The following is a 19,562-nucleotide window of genomic DNA, read 5'->3' as shown; positions in this document are numbered from 1 at the left end:
TCACCTTCCTGGCCTGCAGCCCAAGGGCTCACCCAGGGCCCCATGCTTGATGTAATACTCTGCTGTCACCATCGTGAGATGTGTGATAATTCTGGAACAAGGGACCCACGCGTTCATTTGCACCGTCCCCTGCTTCAACGACTTACCCTTCTTTACTCTTTAGAACCCAGTCTCTTCCAGACTTAACCTGGTGTCTTGGACCCTTTGCCTCAAGCCCTTCAGGGGCTTCCCTGCATTGACAGCCAATCCCCTTGCCCTGGGGACCACCTCTCCCTCTGGGGAGGCCAGGCCACTGGCATCCTGTAGCTCCACACCTTCCAACCCACCGCAGAATGTGCTCCTATCGGCAGCCTTGCCCACTGGATTTCAAAAAAATGCCACTTTTTGAGCTCACTGCCTCTGCTCTTTTAGGATGAAAAATTTACCCAAGGCCAAATCATGCAATGTTATAACTATGGGCAAAAGCATCCCAATCCTGGAAATTTGTTTTTCATTCTAAAAGTCATGTATGGGGGCGCCTCAGCCGGTTAAGCGTCCGACTTCGTCTCAGGTCATGATCTCACGGTTCATGGGTTCGAGCCCCACGTCGGGCTCTGTGCTGACAGCTCAGAGCCTGGAGCCTGTTTTGGATTCTGTGTCTCCCTCTCTCTCTGCCCCTCCCCCGTTCATGCTCTGTGTCTCTCTGTCCCAAAAATAAATAAACGTTGAAAAAAAAATTTTTTTTAAGTAAAATCTTTAAAAATGAATAAAATAAAATAAAAATAAAGGAGGGACCTTGGAAATGCCAGAAAAACACAGAAAAGAACATTACTATCCAAAAATAATACCAGTGATAACACTTTAGTGCATTTCTTTATTGGCCTCTTTTTTTTTCCTTGCCTTTTGTTTTGCTTTGTGTTTTACAAAGAGGAGAATCTTTCTATATAATTGGGATCACCCTGAATCTGTCTCAGGTGGTAAGGGGATACCAGGTTCCCAGGCTTTTTGTGAGGATGCTGAATGGTGATTCATCCAAATAAATCAGCCCTGTATACAGTCCTAGTGAGGCGATAAGGAATGAAAATCCTTACTCTTGCCTTTTGAAGATAATTATGGATTCACGGCATTCAGATTCAGGTATTTTAATTGATTGGAATCATTATTTATGAAGGATACCTCTACGTGGGCCCCTGTGGGCCCTCGACACCCCTTAGAATTTGGAGGAACCTCCTTCCCTTCTAGCAACGACATAGTCCAGGCCCACCTTCCCTGCCCCCAGACACAAAACCAACTTTCTCCAGAGATACCTCGTTCCCTGGGATGGAAAAGAGTTATGTGTGACTACATGGGGGGGGGGGGGGTGTGGAGAAGGGGGTCTCGTGACTGCATTTTGGGTATTGTGGACATTGAATTACTGCACACTAGTTTTGGTGGAAAACTGCTTCAGGGCTACTTCGGTGATCAGGTAGAAATGATAAACTTTGGAGAGTGTGAGCTCATACTGTATTTCCAACTGAGCTCTCACCATACTCTGCAGCAACTGTCCTCAGCAGATATGCCCTGCCTGGGCGCTAGACGCCGCCGGCCACCTGCTGTAAATAAAGTTTTATCGGCACACAGTCATGCCCATTTATTTGCATGTTATCTATGCCCTATTCCTGGCTTCCGGGGCAAAGTGGAGTATTTGCCACAGAGACCGGGTGGCGGGCAAAAACCCTTTCCAGAAAACATTTGAAGACGCTGCTCGAACGCCTCCCTAAACTTTTAGCCCCTCCCCCAAAATATAATGTTATCTTTTTCTTGTATCATTTGGCGAACCATGGTAAGTATCTGAAGATCCTGGTTGTAACTTGGGTAATTTCATATTCATTTTATCTGCCAACATCAAATACATGCACAGACCCTGAGGATGACGGCCGCAGCCCCTGAAATACCGCCGCTGGGGAATGAACATCTAAGATCGCAGGCGCTCTTGCGGTGGCTGTGAATGCCTCGCCAGCTGATTGGGTCAGGGAAGGGGCACGTGACCAGCCCTGGCCAATGGGTGCCACGCGTTTCCTAGCGAGGCCTTCAGACCAACCCGGTATCACAGGACCCACTTCTGGAGGTGGGGAGCCCGACGCGGTCGCAGGGGCTGAAATGAAGCTGTTGGTTTGCCAACGGGCGCCTGTGCGCGCTGCCCCAGGAGGAACTGACGGAGGGGGCAGAGTGTTCCAGACTGGAGACGGCAGGCTCCATGAGCAAGGGACCTTCCTTACAAGGCTTGTCCAGCGCCCTGTAAAAACGAGCGTGCTCTGCACCCACCTGCCAGAATCTTAAAGCCTATATAGAGGCTCAGGCACAGACCATCCAGACGGTTCAACACCACCTCCCTGTCTCCAGGCTGTGTCCTTGGGCAGCTTCAATGCAAGGAAGCGAGGGGGACCACTTTCCCGGGACAGGGGAGGGGGGTGGAGCCTCCAGATGCCGGGATCCAGCTCACAGGTCCGCCAGCATCACATCCACCCAGTGACCTCCAATATGGGGGCAGGGCTGGCTCCTTCTGGAGGCTCCAAGGGAGAATCTATTCTTGCCTTTTTCAGCTTCCAGAGGCCACGCTACCCATGGGTTTGTGATTGCCTCACTGTGACCTCCACTGTCACAGCTCTGACTCCAACACCCCCTTTTATAGGACGCTTGTCCCGTCATTGGGCCCTCTGGGGGAATCCAGGGTCACCCCCATGGCGGGGTCCTTAACATAATCCCGTCTGCAAGGTCCCTTTTGCCATGTGAGGTAAATATCTAGGAATTAGGAGGCGGACATGTCTGGGGGCTGCTCTTTGGCCCGCCACAGGGTGAAGCGAAGGCTCTCTATTTTAATAGAGGCTCCATTCCCATTGAGGTGTGCCTTTGTTAGAACTCAGCAAATGTGGGGGTGCCTGGGGGGCTCAGTCGGTTAAGCCTCTGGCTTTGGCTCAGGTCATGATCTCGCGGCCTGTGAGCTCGAGCCCCGCATCGGGCTCTGTGCTGACAACTCGGAGCCTGGAGCTGCTGCGGATTCTGTGTCTCCCTCTCTCTGCCCCTCCCCTGCTCATGCTCTGTCTCTCTTTCTTTCAAAAATAAATAAATATGGGGCGCCTGGGTGGCGCAGTCGGGTAAGCGTCCGACTTCAGCCAGGTCACGATCTTGCGGTCCGTGAGTTCAAGCCCCGCGTCGGGCTCTGGGCTGATGGCTCAGAGCCTGGAGCCTGTTTCCGATTCTGTGTCTCCCTCTCTCTCTGCCCCTCCCCCGTTCATGCTCTGTCTCTCTCTGTCCCAAAAATAAATAAACGTTGAAAAAAAAAGTTTTTAAAAAAATAAATAAATAAATAAATAAATAAATAAATATTTAAAAAATCTATTTAAAACTCAGCAAATGTACACTTAAGATTTATGAAAGTCACTGTGTGTACGTTTTACTTCAAAGGAAAAAAATTCAGGGGTGCCTGGCTGGCTCGGGGTGCAACTTCTGATCTCAGATTCGTGAGTTTGAGCCCCACAGTGGGTGCAGAGATTACCGAGAGGTGGCGTATTTATTCCAACTTTGCTAGATGTTTGCACATTTTCAAAATCAAATGTTGGTGGGGGGAAAATAACATTATTTTTCACCATCTGGGGCTCAGGCTCCGAAGGCAAGGACAAGGAGGTGTCCCCGAGGCTCTGCGGGAGCCAGGTTTACCTGCGGCGGCGGAAACCACAGGCCCCAAGGTCGTCTGCGGGGCCTCGCGTGTTGCAAGAACCGCGCATGCGCCGTCCGCCCAACCACCGCACGGTCTGTCGCCGGTCTGGTCGGAATCCCTGCTGGGGCACTGGTTTGGGGGCAGGGTGGGGCCGGCCTGGTCCTTGCAGTGGGGTCTTTCCGTTCCTGATCGCGTTGGTGGGGCTGATGGCACATCAGGTGTTGCCTTCACTGTTTCTTTTTTTACATGATTCTTCTCTTACCCGTGTTTCTTCTTCTGTATTCCCCATGTCCTTGCTCCGCCCCGAACCAGGAGCGACAGGGTTAGCTTCTGGAAGTCAGCTGGGACAGTACCGCCAGTGCTGGAGGTGACATCCAGAGAGATTCAGTCTGCTGTGAGTTTCAGAGTTTTTTTTTTTTTAGCCCAAGGGACACCTGCCTGGCCAGCTGCGTGGAAAGCAGCCACCCAGGCTGTCCGCGTGTTCCAGACGGTTCCAGAGGTGCCTGGAACCTCTTCTAGGCCGGAGAGGTTTTGAGATTTGCCGGGAGCCTCGGCGGCTTCTTCGGCTTTGCAGATCCTGGGTGTTTGGCGACCTTCAGGCAAACAGGACGCCGAGCGATCCTGCTGCTAATCTGCGTCACCCCTTTAGTGAGAAAACGAGGAACCTCCTTCACCTTTCCATCCTGCTCACTTTGTCAAAGTTCAGCTAGCCGGCCTGGGTGGAAGCGGTCTCTGAAAAGTTATGTTGTTGACAGTGGCATTACACATACATATTTGTGTTCTTGCTTTCTCTAAACGTTGTTTTTCTTTTTCCATTGCAGAAAAAAATTTGAAATCTGCGGTCTCCTCTGAACCTCTGTGCTCCCCATAATCTATTGTACCCATGGTGTTGGAAAGTGTCCACAGGGCCTTTGCTTAGCATTTGCGCCTGCAGAAAAACTGTATGGCACTCTCGTGTTGATCCTATTGTAAATCTAAATAGACATCTCCCTGGAATAATTAATTACATGTAGCACAGCGCTGTGTGGATAGTTCCCATGGGGGGGGGGGAAGAGTTGAAGCTTATTCAAGTCGGAAAATAGGAGATTCTATTACGTTAACTTCAGTATGGGAAATCCACATTTCCCCGATTTTTTTTTTTTTTTGTCTTTTTAGGAAAGATGTATTGTGAAAAGTGTTAACATTAAAGTGGGAATTTATTTCCAGTGGGCTTTTATGATGACACTAATGGAGTCTAGAAATAGCTATGTCTTTAGGGAAGCGTGGTTTCGTTTTTGATTTTTATAGGTGCATACAAAGGAGGAATGGCCTCATGAATATTCTAACGTGTAAACTTAGCCTGCAGCTTTTGAAATGGAATGAGTTTGAGAAATTCAGAAAGTATAGCTGTATAATCTTCATGTTCTTTTATAATAATTTGAAGTCCTTGGGGCACCTGGGTGGCTCAGTCGGTTGAGCGTCCGACTTTGGCTCAGGTCATGATCTCACGGTTCGGGAGTTCGAGCCCCGCGTCGGTCTCTGTGCTGACATCTCGGAGCCCGGAGCCTGCTTCGGATTCTGTGTCTCCCTCCCTCTCTGCCCCTCCCCCACCTCTCTCTCTCTCTCTCTCTCTCTCTCTCTCTCAAAAATGAACAAACGTTGGGGCGCCTGGGTGGCGCAGTCGGTTAAGCGTCCAACTTCAGCCAGGTCACGATCTCGCAGTCCGTGAGTTCGAGCCCCGTGTCAAGCTCTGGGCTGATGGCCCAGAGCCTGGAGCCTGCTTCCGATTCTGTGTCTCCCTCTCTCTCTGCCCCTCCCCCGTTCATGCTCTGTCTCTCTCTGTCCCAAAAATAAATAAACGTTGAAAAAAAAAAAATGAACAAACGCTAATGGGATGGGGAAACAGAACCCCCTCTGGACAGGAGGAACACCATCTCCTCGCAAAGGGAGCACATAGAAATGGGAGGGCTTCGTGGTGGTTGTGCAGTCCACCCAAGTTAGTCCGGTTGCTTGAAGTGCAGGTTCAGACAGAAGCTGTTGTGACTCCTGACACTTCTTACTCAGGCCATCAACTTGTCTGCCAATGGCGTTTTGCTCCTGGAGGGTCGGGGAGGTCAGCTCTGAGCAGCTCACCCTAGGAAGCAGAGGGAAGGCATTCAATGCCTGAAGGTTTCACGAAGAGCCTTGCACATGCCCACCTGCAGTGGAATTTGTGCAGGGTGGTAAGTGAAGATTCAAGTGCGCGCAGCCCGCTCAGGCCGCACCCGATCTCATCACACCCACGTTGACGTCGAAGGGCTTGTGAGCTGATACTCCCAAGAGTCTGCGACTCTTCCTGAGAGTATGGATTCAGGCAAAGGCTGGTAAAGCTGATGGGCACAGCTGACGGGGCTGAGTTAGGTGCGTTGCTGAAGGGGGGTGAGCAAACGTGCTGGGTTCCCCTCACTCACAGCACAGCCTCGTACTGCTGATCAGGACTTCTCGAACAGCTACAATCACAAAGACGGGGGCTGAAGATGCACAGAGAGACCAGGAGCCCAAGACAGACCCTGTTAGCATCCAGGGGGGTGATTCAGGCTACAGGTGGTAGTGCAGGGCAGCGCAGAAAAAACGACGTCCTCGACAAATCACGCTGGGACAGCTGGGTGTCACCACGGGAAAACACAACGTGACCCCTACCTCACACCATACTCAAAGTCAATTTGGGTGAGACTGTAGATGTAAATAGGAAAGATAAAACGATAACCTTGAAAACTTTTTTTAATGTTTATTTATTTAGTTTGAGAGAGACAGAGCATGAGTGGGGGAGGGGCAGAGAGAGAGGGAGACACAGAACCCGAAGCAGGCTCCGGGCTCCGAGCTGTCGGCACAGAGCCAGACATGGGGCTCGAACCCACGGGCCACGAGATCACGCCCTGAGCCAAAGTCGGACGCTTAACCGACTGAGCCACCCAGGCGCACCCCAGAACAATAACATTTTAGAAGATGATGTAAGATAATGCTTCTGTGGTGAGAATTTCTGAAACAGGTCACGTAACAATAAAGGACAAGAATGGTGTATTGGATTATATTAAAATTAAGAACTGTTAAAAAGGCAGCCCATCCAGAGAGCGAAAAGGCAGGACACACAGCGGAAGGTGTCTGTTCTATGTGCACCAAGTGGTTTGTCTCTGGGATCTACAAAGAGCTCCTGGAAATCGTTAAGAGAACATTAGGAAACCGGGTTGAACGCTGAGCTACACTTTGCTAGATGAGCCACAGAGGGGGAACCCCAAATGGGCAACGAATTATGAAAAGGTGTTCGGCCTTATTAGTGAGTAGGGAAACAGAACTTGAAATCACGGTGAGATAGCACTACAGACCCCACAGGCTGGGAAAAGAAATTCAGATGTGCTAATAAGAAACGATGGCAGAGGTGTGGGGCAGCAGGAACTGCTGTCATGCTGGGAAGTGATAGACCAGGCCACAATTTTGAGGAAGAGTTTCGCATTATGGAGTTTGAATGCACACAACTGCTACAGCCCGGTAATTACATTCTTACGTCGTACCCTCGTGAATCACATGCAAACACAGAGCCCAGACATAGTCACAGCATCATTTTTTTAATGTTTGGTAATCGCCCCAAACCAAAAACAGCCCAAGTCAAATGGGTAAATAGCCTGATAGTGTATTCATACAATGGAATATATACAGTCATGACAATAAATACACTCTGGGAGCCCGGGCGGCTCAGTCGGTTAAGCGTCTGGCTTCAGCTCAGGTCGTGATCTCACAGTTCGTGGGTTTGAGCCCCATATCCGGCTCTGTCCGGGGCTCTCTGCTATCAGTACAGAGCCTGTTTGGGATCCTCTGTGTCCCTCTCTCTCTGTCCCTCTTCCACTTGTCTCAATCAATCAATCAATCAATAATAAGAAACCAGACAGCACGAAGGACTTTAGGTTGGTCTGTGAGGCATGAAGCAGCATCACGGTCTCGTATGTAGGGACACTGCGTAGGATACTTGTACGTCCTGAAAGTTCTTCTCCTTTATGAGTTCGCGGGGAAGCGTCTGCGGAGGAGATGACCCACGTGTGGAGTGTGAGGGGGACAACAGTCTGGACAGGGGTCATATGTTGGCTATAATCACTTATTTTTTTCAAGTTTTTTAATGTTTGGGGGGGAGAGAGAGAGAGAGAGAGAGAGAGAGTCAGAATGTGAGTGGGGGACGGGCAGAGAGAGAGGGAGACACAGAATCCGAAGCAGGCTCCAGGCTCCGAGCTGTCAGCACAGATCCCGACATGGGGCTCGAACTCATGAACCATGAGACCATGACCTGAGCTGAAGTCCGACGCCTAACCGACTGAGCCCCCCGGATGCCCCGATCTCTATTTATTTTTTATTTTTTAACATTTATTTATTTTTGAGACAGAGAGAGACAGAGCATGAACGGGGGGAGGGCCAGAGAGAGAGGGAGACACAGAATCTGAAGCAGGCTCCAGGCTCTGAGCTGTCAGCACAGAGCCTGATGCGGGGCTCGAACTCACGGACCGTGAGATCGTGACCTGAGCGAAGTCGGACGCTCAACCGACTGAGCCACCCAGGCGCCCCTCTATTTATTTTTTAAACATCTTGTGTGTCCATGCCTGGGCAGAGAAGAGAGCGATGCATCTATCAGTAAAGGGTTTTATGTTTCAAGTGAAGACAACGACAACAAAAAGTTTTAGGTATATCCAAACACAAACTTTCTTACCTCATGCCATACATTTGCAAAGTCCCAGCTCTATAGCCAGATGGTGAGGACATCCCGTTTGGTCCCAGTTAGATCAAATTCCAGAACAGGTATAACTTCTATGGAGACAGAAATCAGGAAAATGGTTGGGGAGTGGAGGGAACTTTCCAGGGGCCAGAATGTTCTAGATCTCGATGGGGGTGTGGGTGACATACCCTCCTCAGTTGCCTAAACCCATCCAGATGTGCTTAGGATCTGCGTACATCACTGTGAGTAAACTATATCTCAGTTAAGTTCAGCTGATGTGAAAATATGACATGTTTACCTGTGCTCTGGTGTCCTTTAGAAGACACAGACATTAGCTGTGAGGACACACCAGCCCCAGGGGTGACGAGGGAAGGACAGCAGGCCATTTTGTCTCATCTGATTGACACTTTACGCTGCTTGCTGACCAAACGCCTGTCCCCGGTCCCTTGCAGTGTCCTTGAGGAGGTGAGAAGGTGTCTGAATTTTGCATCCAGGGGTCTTTGGTTGGCGCCCAGCCCTGTTCAAGCTGGTGGTGGCCTCTAGGGGGCGCTGCTGACAAGCTAATCCCAGGAATGGGGATTCGTTTGGGGGGGGAGGGGGGACACTCTTTCTTTTTTTTTTTTTAATTTTTTTTTAATGTTTATTTATTTTTGAGAGAGAGACAGAGTGTGAGTGGGGGAGGAGCAGAGAGAGAGGGAGACACATAATCCAAAGCAGGCTCCAGGCTCTGAGCTGTCAGCACAGAGCCCGATGCGGGGCTTGAACTCACAGACCGTGAGATCATGACCTGAGCCAAAGTCGGACGCTTACCGACTGAGCCACCCAGGTGCCCCAAGGGGTCACACTCTTTCTATGAAGCCGTCATTGGGGAGCAGGGCGGGTGTCGTCCCCCGCACCCTTCTGCCCTGTCTCTAGGGCCTGGATGTCACACAGGGATAATATCATCCACACCAAAAATGCCTGACGCTGAACAGAAAAAAAATGGAGGGTTAGCAGAAGATCTAGGGGGAGCTACGAAGGGGACCAAGGCATGCTACCCCAAAAGCCGCCACTTTGGTGTAAGAATTACTTTGAGCTGAGGGCGTCTGAGCTCCCGCAGTCCCTCATCTGCCGAAAACTAGAGGCTCCCAAAAGAACTCATTTGTCATAAATCCCTTCCAGGGAGCAAACCCTCTTCTCGGAGAAGGGATGCTAGCACCCTCCCCAGACTTTGTCACAGACCATCAAACCTCCTGTCCAGTCTCCTAACGGCCTGTTTCTTTTTCCTAAAATTCATCTGCTCTCCCGCAAGTGGCCTTTGTCACTTCCTTTTTCCTGTTACGGCGGTGTGTGAGCCTCAGACCCCACGCTTCCTTCGCACACTTACTACTGTCCGTGATGCCTGAGCGTGTAAAACTAAAAATAAGCAACTTCGTATGGCTCCTGTTAAAATGTCTTTCATGGGGCGTCTGGGCGGCTCACTCGGTTAAGCCTCCAACTGCGGCTCAGGTCATGATCTCAACGGTTTGTGAGTTTGAGCCCCACATCAGGCTCTGTGCTGTCAGGCCAGAGCCTGCTTCGGATCTTCTGTCTCCCTTTCTCTGCCCCTCCCGTGCTTGCTCTCTCTCTCTCTCTCTCTCAAAAATAAAACATAAAAAAAAAATCTTTTTTAATGTCTTTCACCAGTTTAATTCACAAGTCCCCGGGTACATAACTTAAGAGGGTAGAGGAAGAGGTTTCCCTCCCCCACACAACTGCTGTTTGTAATATCAGCTGTGGGTCGATGCTTCCTGGTTCCACTTGGCTCACATTAGCCTGGGCTGAAGGTGGAAACATTTCCAACCAGCCAGCCCAGGCTTCTCCTTGACATCCCGACCCGGGAAGGCACCTCCTCAAAGTGGGTCAGTGACCCCGAACGGGTGAGGCCCAGCCCAGTCGGGTGCCAGTGGGTTCTGTCTGGATTTAATCTCTGGGCCATAGTCTCATGCCAAGTCAGACTACGGGATCTGCCTGGGCAAAGAACGGACTGTTCACCCACGGGGAGAAGGTGGCTTCCCTAGGTCACAAACTGAGTATGTGGCTGGGTTTGGGGAAAGGAAGGGGACACCTTGGACCGAGACCAGCAGCTTGTTACGGAACTCTGGAGTCCAGCAGCGGTGGGCAGTGGTGTTGAGGCCATAGGTGCGTCACGGGAAGGGGCGCGGGGCGTTGTATGCGCACAGAGTCCCATCTCAAATGACAGCGGCCATTCACGCCCGCGGGGCTCCCAGCGCCCCGGTCCAAGGATGGGCCCGAGCGCGTGGAAACCACCAGATTTCGCCGGGCGGGCGCACCAGCTCTGAACGAAGGTTTCCAGCTCAAAGTGCTAACTGGATTCGAATCGAGGCTTTGAGTCTAGCCTCCCGCCTACGGGAAGTTCAGCGGGTCAGAAAACAAGCTGAGGAGGGGTCAGAAAACAAGCTGAGCGACTCCTCTCGGAAGCCCGGGGACCTGCCAGGAGGCGGTGTTTGCAGGAGCAGGGGTTTAGTCTCTGCAGGAAGTTGGGACAGGAGGGGGACTGATGGGTCCTGCACGTGGGCACCTGCACAGAGATGCCCGAGCCCCCTCCAGCCAGTGGCCCCAGAGGTGCCAGACGGAGGCCACCGGGCCCTCAGAAGCCCCACTCCTTGGCCGCCCCCGGAGCCTGGCTCACCCGGGCCTGTCCTGCCTCTGCGTGGGTGGGGGCCACATGAGAGCATGAGCGTGGTGGGGAGCTATCCTGGGGGCCTGTGACCCACCTGGAGCAAAGGGACCAAACAGGCCCCCAAGTCACGGCAGGCGGCCTGGGTGGGACCTCGAGGGCAGGGGTTTGTTTGTTTTTTTTAATGAAATTTATTGTCAAATCGGTTTCCATACAGCACCCAGTGCTCATCCCAACAGGGAGGGCAGGGTTTTAAATAGGTCTCCTGTTGGGGCGCCTGGGGGGCTCAGTCGGTTAAGCGTCCGACTTCAGCTCAGGTCACGATCACGCGGTCTGTGAGTTTGAGCCCCGCGTTGGGCTCTGTGCCGACAGCTCGGAGCCTGGAGCTGCTTCCGAGTCTGTCTCCTGCTCTCTCTGCCCGTCCCCCGTTCATGCTCTGTGTCTGTCTCCAAAATAAATAAACGCTAAAAAAATTTTTTTAAATAAATAAATAGGTCTCCTTTCTCCCCTCGGGCCACCTGTGCTGTCCCCGCTTTGCCTGTTGAGAATCGTCGCCCTACTGGATCTTCCCAGGGAACCCTAACAAAGAAAGCCTTCCCCCCATGCCTGTCTCGCTGTGTGCTTCTGGGAAACCTGGCCCGGGAGAGGCAGCGAGGGGGACAACCAGGTTTGGGGCCTGCGCTTTCCGAATAAGCAGAAGGGCGTCTGAGATTCAGTGAGACGGGTCTGATAAATGCACCGACTTGTTGACCACACTGCAGAGCAAAGTCTGTCCCCTACGCCACACGCGCTCCAGAGGCCGGCCCACCTCACGTTTTACAAGCTTCCAGGCTGACTGTTGCACTCCGGGAATGTTGACCAGGGAGGAGGATACAAGCGGGAATATTCTGGAATGTTCTGGAAGCACTCCGCCCTTCTCAGGAAGGAGGTGCCCTCAGGAACCACAGTGACTGGGATCCTACTTCTTCCCTCCACCCCCCTCCCCTTGACATATCTCTCCCAAGACGTGGAAAATCCAAAGTCCCCTGCATCACGAGTCTTCACTGGTGACACCTGGCACTGGGGTTTGCGTCCCTCCCCGTCCCTCCCCCAGTTAACAGCCGAGGCACCAGAGGCCTGAGGGTTGTAATGTCCCTTTCCCCAGGGCAGCATTTGGGAGGGTCCCACGCGGGGCCCGGGTCACAGGAGCGAGCGGGAGGCCAAGTCCGCGAGCTCCGCAGACCTTCACCGCAGAGGGCGAGGCGGGGTCGGCGTCTTAGACGAGGAGGTCTGCACAGTAGGGCCGGGGGTGGATGGAGGAGAGGTTAGCAAACTGAGTACCAAGCGGCCAGAAGGGGGCCTCCCGCCGCCCCCAGCTGCGGGCCGAAGGAGAAGGCAGGGTGGGGTCCCGCCTGCTGGCCACGCCCCCGCCCCGCCCAGTCCTGGCCCCTCCCCCCCCGCCGCAGACCACCCACCCCAGACCCGGCTGGCCCAAGCGCCCAGCGCCAGGCCGGTGACTCCACGGGTGAGATGCCCCCGATCCTGTCCCCTCCCCCTCTGCCCGCTGGAAATGGGGGGGGGGGAGGGGAGAGCCTGGGGGAGGGGTGGGGAGAAAGGGTCAGAGGCCCCACCGGCCAGAAATGTCCTTCCTGAGGCTGGGTCACATTCCAGCGTGTGGATGGACACACTGTGTTTGTCCTTCAGCCACGGACGGACGCTTAGGTCGTGTCCACCGTGTGGCCGCTGTGCCTATGTCCCCCCCCCCCCCCCCGCCGTGGCTTTGTTGATCTACAATTCACCCCTTTTAGGTGCACAACTCAGGGTTTTTATATCCACATAGTGTATACCCATCACCACAATCAATTCCAGAACCTTCCATCACCCCTAAAGCAGCCCCGTCCCCATCAGTCACCGCCCCCACCCCCTCCCCCAGCCCCCCGCGAGCCCCCTTCCTGTCCCCGGATGAGCCTGTTCTGGACGTTTCACACACGTGGACTCACCCCGTGCGGCCTCTAGTGTCTGGGGCCCTCCCTGAGCGTCGCGTGTTCGGGGTCCATCCGCGGGGCAGAGGCTGCAGACACGCACCTGTTGACTTTGGTCCTGACCTGGGGGAGGGCCTGGGGACCTCTTCCCTCCGTCCCTGGGACCCGACCTGTCTTTGCCCAAGAGGATGTGCCAGCTCGAGCCTAGCAGTTTCTGCTTCCCTTCCCTGGGCTCACCTGGGCTTCCGGAAGCCATGCCAGAGATGTGTGAGGTGCATGGAAAGTGCTGGAAGGCGAGCACTCTACAGAGACAGGCCACGACAGTGGTGCAGCCAGACACCTGAGCGAAGAGCCATCTTGGAGGCGGTCCCTCTGGGCCCGGGACAAGCCGTCCAGCTGAGCCCTTCCCAGATTCCCGGCCCACAGAATCATGAGAAAATTAAATGGTTGTTTTGAGCCGTGAGCTCTGGGATTCTTTGTCATGCAGCCGTGAGCTGGAGCATGTCCCTTTGCCCTGTCTTGGTTTTGGACGGTCCCCACAGCAGCCCCGGGGCGGGGGGGAGGGGGGAGGGCGTCGTCCCATCTTGGACACGCCCCTGTGGGTCCCCAGTCTGGTCTCCCCCCCCCCCACGCACCCAGCTGCATCACCCAGCCCCTATCAGCCCTCCGGGGAAACCCCACGCGATCGACTGCATGTGTTCGGCAAACATGGGGACACAGGGCACCCCATCTAAACGCCCCCATCCTCCTCCGCTTCCCTGTCTTCAAGCTCTCACCTCCTGCCCCCGCCCAGATGATTCCCAAACTCTCCTTGCCGGATGCACAGAGAAACCCCAGCCCTCCCAGGCTCCTGCCCCCAACCCGGTCAGGACCCACCCGACAGGAGCAGCAGAAGCCCGGGAGACAGCCCTGCAGGTGACATCGGGTGACAGAAGGACGCTGCTGGACAGGCTGGAGAGTGGTGGGGAGAACTCGATGCAGGCAGAGACCTCCCCCCCCCCCAACCCCCCCCCAAGCATCAGGAAAACCATTATCACCACCCCCCAGGGCAGGCACCATAAATGTCTACATTTAGTTAACTTAAAACTTCTTTAAAAAATGTTTTAAGTGTTTATTTTGAGAGAGACCGAAAGAGAGCGAGCAGGGGAGGGGCAGAGGGGAGGGAGAGAGAGAGAATCCCAAGCAGGCTCCGCGCTGTCAGCACAGAGCCTGATGCGGGGCCCGAACTCATGAAACTGTGAGATCACGACCTGAGCCGAAACCAAGAGTCGGACGCTTAACAGACTGAGCCAGCCAGGCACCCCCACTTAACACATTTTTTTAAACAAATATATTTTATGTGTTTTCATTCTGGGAAATAAAATAGTTCTGGATATGTCGCAGATATTTGCTGCTTTTATTAGAGAAGGAAAGGCAGAATGGAGGGAGAGAGGGAGGTGTCCTGAGGGACAAGACAGAGAGAGAGAGAGACGGGGCACGGGCAGGCAGGGGAGGCCGGACTGTAAAACACGGGGAAGGAGTGTGTGCTCTCAGGGCTCTGCGGCCCCAGCTGTGCATGCTGCTTGTTTGCACGGAGGCAAGTGACTTGACCTCTCCGTGCCTCAGTTTCCCCATCCGAAAACTGTGTCCTCCTCCCTGCTTGCAATGCCTGGAATACCCACTCTGGCCCCAAATACAGGGCCAGGAGCTCTCCGTTCCCACTGGGTCTTTGTCCCCTGCTCTGCCCTTCACTCTAGGGTGGGGGTCCAGGGGACACCCCCGGATGTCACCCATTGCTGTGGGGTGTGTTACCCTGGGTGGCCATCACAGGGTGTGAACCCCCAAGGAACCGCACCAGCGAGGGATAAAGGTATGGAAGACAGGTCACACCCTGCCCTGGTCCGTGACACCCCTGCCCCACTATCCAGATGGGGCAAAGTGAGGCCCCGGAGGGCAAGCCAATCTTCACACGGAGGCGCCCCAGTCAGTTTAGATGGGGGGGGGCGGTCCAGAGACCTCACTCATTCAACCTCTCCCTCCACCAGCATTTATCGAGTGCCGACTGTGTACCCAGGGCTCAGGATGTACGGACTGAGGACGCAGGAACTGGGGACCAACCCCAGACAGTGCAGAGGCCTGAAAAGGGAGGGTTTGTTTCTAGCTACAGACCCAGCAGCCCTGCCAGGCTCCATACATTGAAACCAAAAAAGAAGAAACACATGAAAGCATTTAGTTCCTCATGTGTATTGACCACATTTCACTCAGCGGCCGCACGTGGCTGGTGGCTGCTGTCTTGGGCAGCTCAGAGGGAGAACATTCCAGAAAGTTCCGTCAGAGGCCCCCAGCTCGACAGTCCAGTCTGATGCATTTCTATTTCCAAAGGAGAAGAGAGGGGAGGGAGTTCCTGGAGCTAATCAGGGCGCTCTTGCTGCAGCCCGGGGCGGAGGGCAGGAGCCCGCGGAGACACCTGGAAATCGGGACTCTGCGGCCAGCTGCGCTGTAGCAAAGTCGGTGTCGGTTGCGACATTGTAACACAGTTTTGCAAAATGTTACCGCTGGGGGAACCGGGCGCTGCTTGAACGCCAGAATCTACAATTGTCTCGGGAGGATCCTGGGGACCCCGTGTTTGGAGCCCCTAAGGTTTTGTGCCCGGGAGAGGCTCTCGCTCACCTGTCCTTGGTCCTGGCTCCTATTGCAGGGCTGAGTCACCGAGCTGATGGCCTTGGGTGAGGAGCGACCAGGGCTTAGACCCACAAGCTTCGGCGGCCCTGGCACCTTCAGGTGCCGCCAGGAACGTGCTGATAGAACACTGACAGAGCCGTGCTCCGCCCGTGTGTCTGTGACTCTGTTCTGGGGACTTGCCAGCCTCAGGCCAGGTGCTCTCCCCGAGGGCCTCGGGCTCGAGCGTCCTGACCCCCGAGCCAAGGCTGCGCCGCTGGGCAAGAACCCCGTCCTCCCCCACCCTTGTTGGTGTCCCCGCCTCCTGCTGCTTCACAGGGGGTCGCAAAAGGGAAACTGAGTCGGGGGGAGCTGGAGCCGTTACCGTCACGTTCCATTTGGGGAAACTGAGTCCTCATGGGGGAAATGATGGACGTGACAGAAACCCTACAGCATCTTCCCGAGGTTGCCATAAACCCCGAGCCCCGCGTGGGGAGGAGTGAAAGGGTGCCCCGGGTGACCGAGGGCATGTGTGCAGGCAGCCGCGTGCTGGAAACGGGCAAGGCCGATGGCCCACCTCGCGGGGTGTCCCAGGCCCTGGGAACGCAGTGCCCCGCCCCCCTCACCCTGGCTTACCCCATCCAGACAGGTTCTTCCTCACGTCTGACTCGATTCCATAATGTTCTCTTCTGGCCTTGCCCAGCAGCAGGACCGGCGAGCGGGGGGTGGGGAGGGGTGGGGTGGGGGCACATGGGGGGCTCGGCATGGGCACTGGTGACAACGACAGGGACAAAACCTGCAGGAGTCCCCAGCTCTGAGGGAGGTGCCTGTGTGCCCCCCACCTTGGGAAGCTAAATTACTCCCCGATGTAACCCACCCTACACAGACTTGCTCTGCTCATCTTTTTAACTTAAATTGAGGTGAAGTTTCCGGAACAAATCGGTGCTGTGTAGTGCATTACCGTGTTGTGCAACCATCACCGCTGCCTAATTCCAGAAAGTTCCATTGCCCCAAAAGGAAACACTGTCCCCATCAGCACTCACCCTCTGTCCGTCCCCAGCCCTGGCCCCCACGAGCCCCCTTCCTGTCCGTGGATGAGCCTGTTCTGGACGTTTCACACACGTGGACTCACACCCCGCGTGGCCTTCCACGCCTGGCTTATTTTTTTTCAGGTTTTATGTATTTATTTTGAGAGAAAGAGAGAATGAGCAGGGGAGGGGCAGAGAGAGCGCGCGAATCCTAAGCAGGCTCTGAGCTGTCAGCGCAGAGCCCGACGCAGGATTTGAACCCCAAACCGTGAGATCATCACCTGAGCCGAGGTCAGACGCTTAACCACCTGAGCCTCCCAGGCTCCCACTACTTTTTTTTTTTTTAAGTAAAATTTATTTTTTAAAAAAGCTTTAGCTTTACAGAAAAACTGTGCAGATGAGGGTCTCCACGCGCCCGCCCAGCCCCCATTGCGCGCACATAGCTCCAACGCGAGCCACCGTCTCATGCGGCGCAGAGACCCTGGTCACAGACGTCACCTCCCTGGCGCCTCGGACGTGGCTGGCACCTCCTCTTTCTCAGGTGGAGGCGGGTGGGGCGCCACAGTCATCAGCCTGGGAAAGGCTCCTGGGTCCTCCAGCTTCAGGATTTTCCTGCCACTCCATGAGCGAGAGAGAGAGAGAGAGAGAGAGAGAGAGAGAGACACGTGGAAGGGGCGGAATCAGCCGGGAAGAAAACGCAACTCAACTCGTAGAACAGGCTGTACCTATGCCGCCCGGCAGGGAGGGGGCAGGAGGGGGCAGGGAGAGGGCATCGGTGAGGGTCGGCAGGGCTCCGACCCACACACATGTCAGGCTGGGCCAGAGCCAGGGAAGGGGCCCAGAGGTGCCGAGAGAGGGACTTGGTGGGGGGTGGCCCTGGAGGGGGCTGGTGGCGGTCCAGTCCTGGGCAGGGCAGCCATGGGGTCCCCGGGGGAGGGCTAGGAGGGAGCTGAACAAAAGCAGGGGTGGGGCCAGGCTCGGGGATGCCAGGTGGGGCAGGCTGTGTTTCTGAGCCCCGGGTCCGGGCAGGAGCGGTGACCCATGGCCTCTGCTGGCCCACGCGATCGTAGCGCCTGCCCCCTGGCTGGGTCCTGAACACAGGACGCTCAGGGAGGGAAGCAGACACAGGAGCTCCAGGGACTGAGCCTGGCACACTCGAGGACCGGCCCCCCGCCCCACAGAGCCCAGGTCACCTGCAGCTCCCCCGGGTGGCTCATGCGCCCTGCTATCTCATCACCTCGCCTGGCTTCTCTGATGAGCCGGAGCACGTGGCAGCCCAGGCTGCCGCCCCCTAACCGCCAACTTCACCGCCCCTCCCCCCACTGGCTCCTGCCTCCGGGAAGCCCTCCCTGGTCCACCGCCTCCCTGCCGGGATCTGGTCAGCCCCGGCTATCCAGCACAAAAGCCTGCTTGCAGCAAGAATTTCACGATGGCCGAGGGCCAGCCACACGGGACAGGCTGGAATTACCAGGTTTCGTTGGGCTGCATCGGCCAAAGGTAGCCGCCCCACCACCCCAAGCTGCTCGCCTCTGCGCACCCTCGGCTCCGGGACAGCAGAGGGCCGGGCCTTGGATGCGGGGACGTGATGGCGTCCAAGAGCAGGCCAGCCTGGCCGCTCCCGCTTCGGTCCCGGGCAACTCTGGCTGTCCTCTCAGTCTGGCAGAGCCACCCACACGTCGGGAGGAAGCCGGGCCCGCAGCCGCCGCGGACGGACGAGGGCCCAGGCCCCCCGAGCATCAGGCCAACCCCCTCGGCGCCCGTCCAAACCCCGGACTCCAACGGCATCAGTGAGATCGACGATCGAGAAATGGTTTGGGGCTGCTCGTCACTCAACAGAAAACCAGGACGAGGACCCCCAAGTTTTTATGACTTTTATTAAATCCTTACAAAACAATACAAAAGTCCGGCATTGACGTTGGTGTAAGGAAAATGAGCTGTATCGGTTCACCTGGTGCGGTTAAAGTGCTTGATGTTCCCCCCTACTTCTAAAAAACTTGAGTTTCTTTTTTTTTTTTTTTTTGTCTTTTTTATACATCTGAACATTGAAACGTTGCCGTTCCCCTCCCCCAGGGCCAGGGGCCGGGCGCCCATTCACAGTAGCGGTTCTGACAGTCCTCTGGGCCACACTGTCCGTGTGACGGGGAGGAAGTGGCTGCCCCACCTTTGGGAAAAAAAAAAAAAAAGCTCCTCACAGCTCAGCTTTCCAGAGTTAAAACGGCCACGGCACCCGCGGCAGGCGGGGGGTGCATTTCTTTTTTTTACAAAAAGGCAGAATCCCCAGTTGCAAAACGTAGAATCACTGATGGGCGAGAAGCAGGGGGCGGGGCGGCCTTCTCCCCCCCCCCCCCCCCCCCCCGGGGTCTTTGGAAAGGCCAGTCCACAGATCCAGGCGGGCGGGGGACGGGAGGGGCAGTCAGTCCCCACCGGCCACCAGAGACTGCCACAGAAACGGCATGTGAGCTCCCCCAACCCACAAGGCCCCCCAACATTCAAGTATTCAAGAACAGGGAAGGGAAGTCAACCGATGTCTTTAAAAAACGAACAAAACGGGACGAACAACTAGAAGCCGGGGGGGCGATCCAGGCCCGGCCTGCCGCGGAGTCTCGCCCAGACTCCAGGGCCAGGCTGCCCTGGTGGGGGCGGCTGCAGAGACCCCCCCCCCCCACCCCCGGCAGAAGCACACGAACATGGAGAAAAGGGAAGCCTGTATTGCATAGTGTTTCCCACCCGAGGGAAGAGGGGGGTCAGTTGCCCCAAGCCCGGCGGTCACTCAACATCTGACCCCGGTGCCAAGGTGGGTAGAGGCGGGCACGGAGGTTCCTGGGTGCCCGGGAGGAGGCCGTGGCAGCTGTAGCCGTGTTCCTGAAGGTGGGCATGCAGAAACGCT

This window comes from Puma concolor, chromosome A2, assembly GCF_028749965.1.
Source record: "Puma concolor isolate L17-30 chromosome A2, mPumCon1.1.hap2, whole genome shotgun sequence".
In the NCBI taxonomy this organism is placed as follows: Eukaryota; Metazoa; Chordata; class Mammalia; order Carnivora; family Felidae; genus Puma; species Puma concolor.
Note: the sequence above shows the minus strand (reverse complement) of the source record.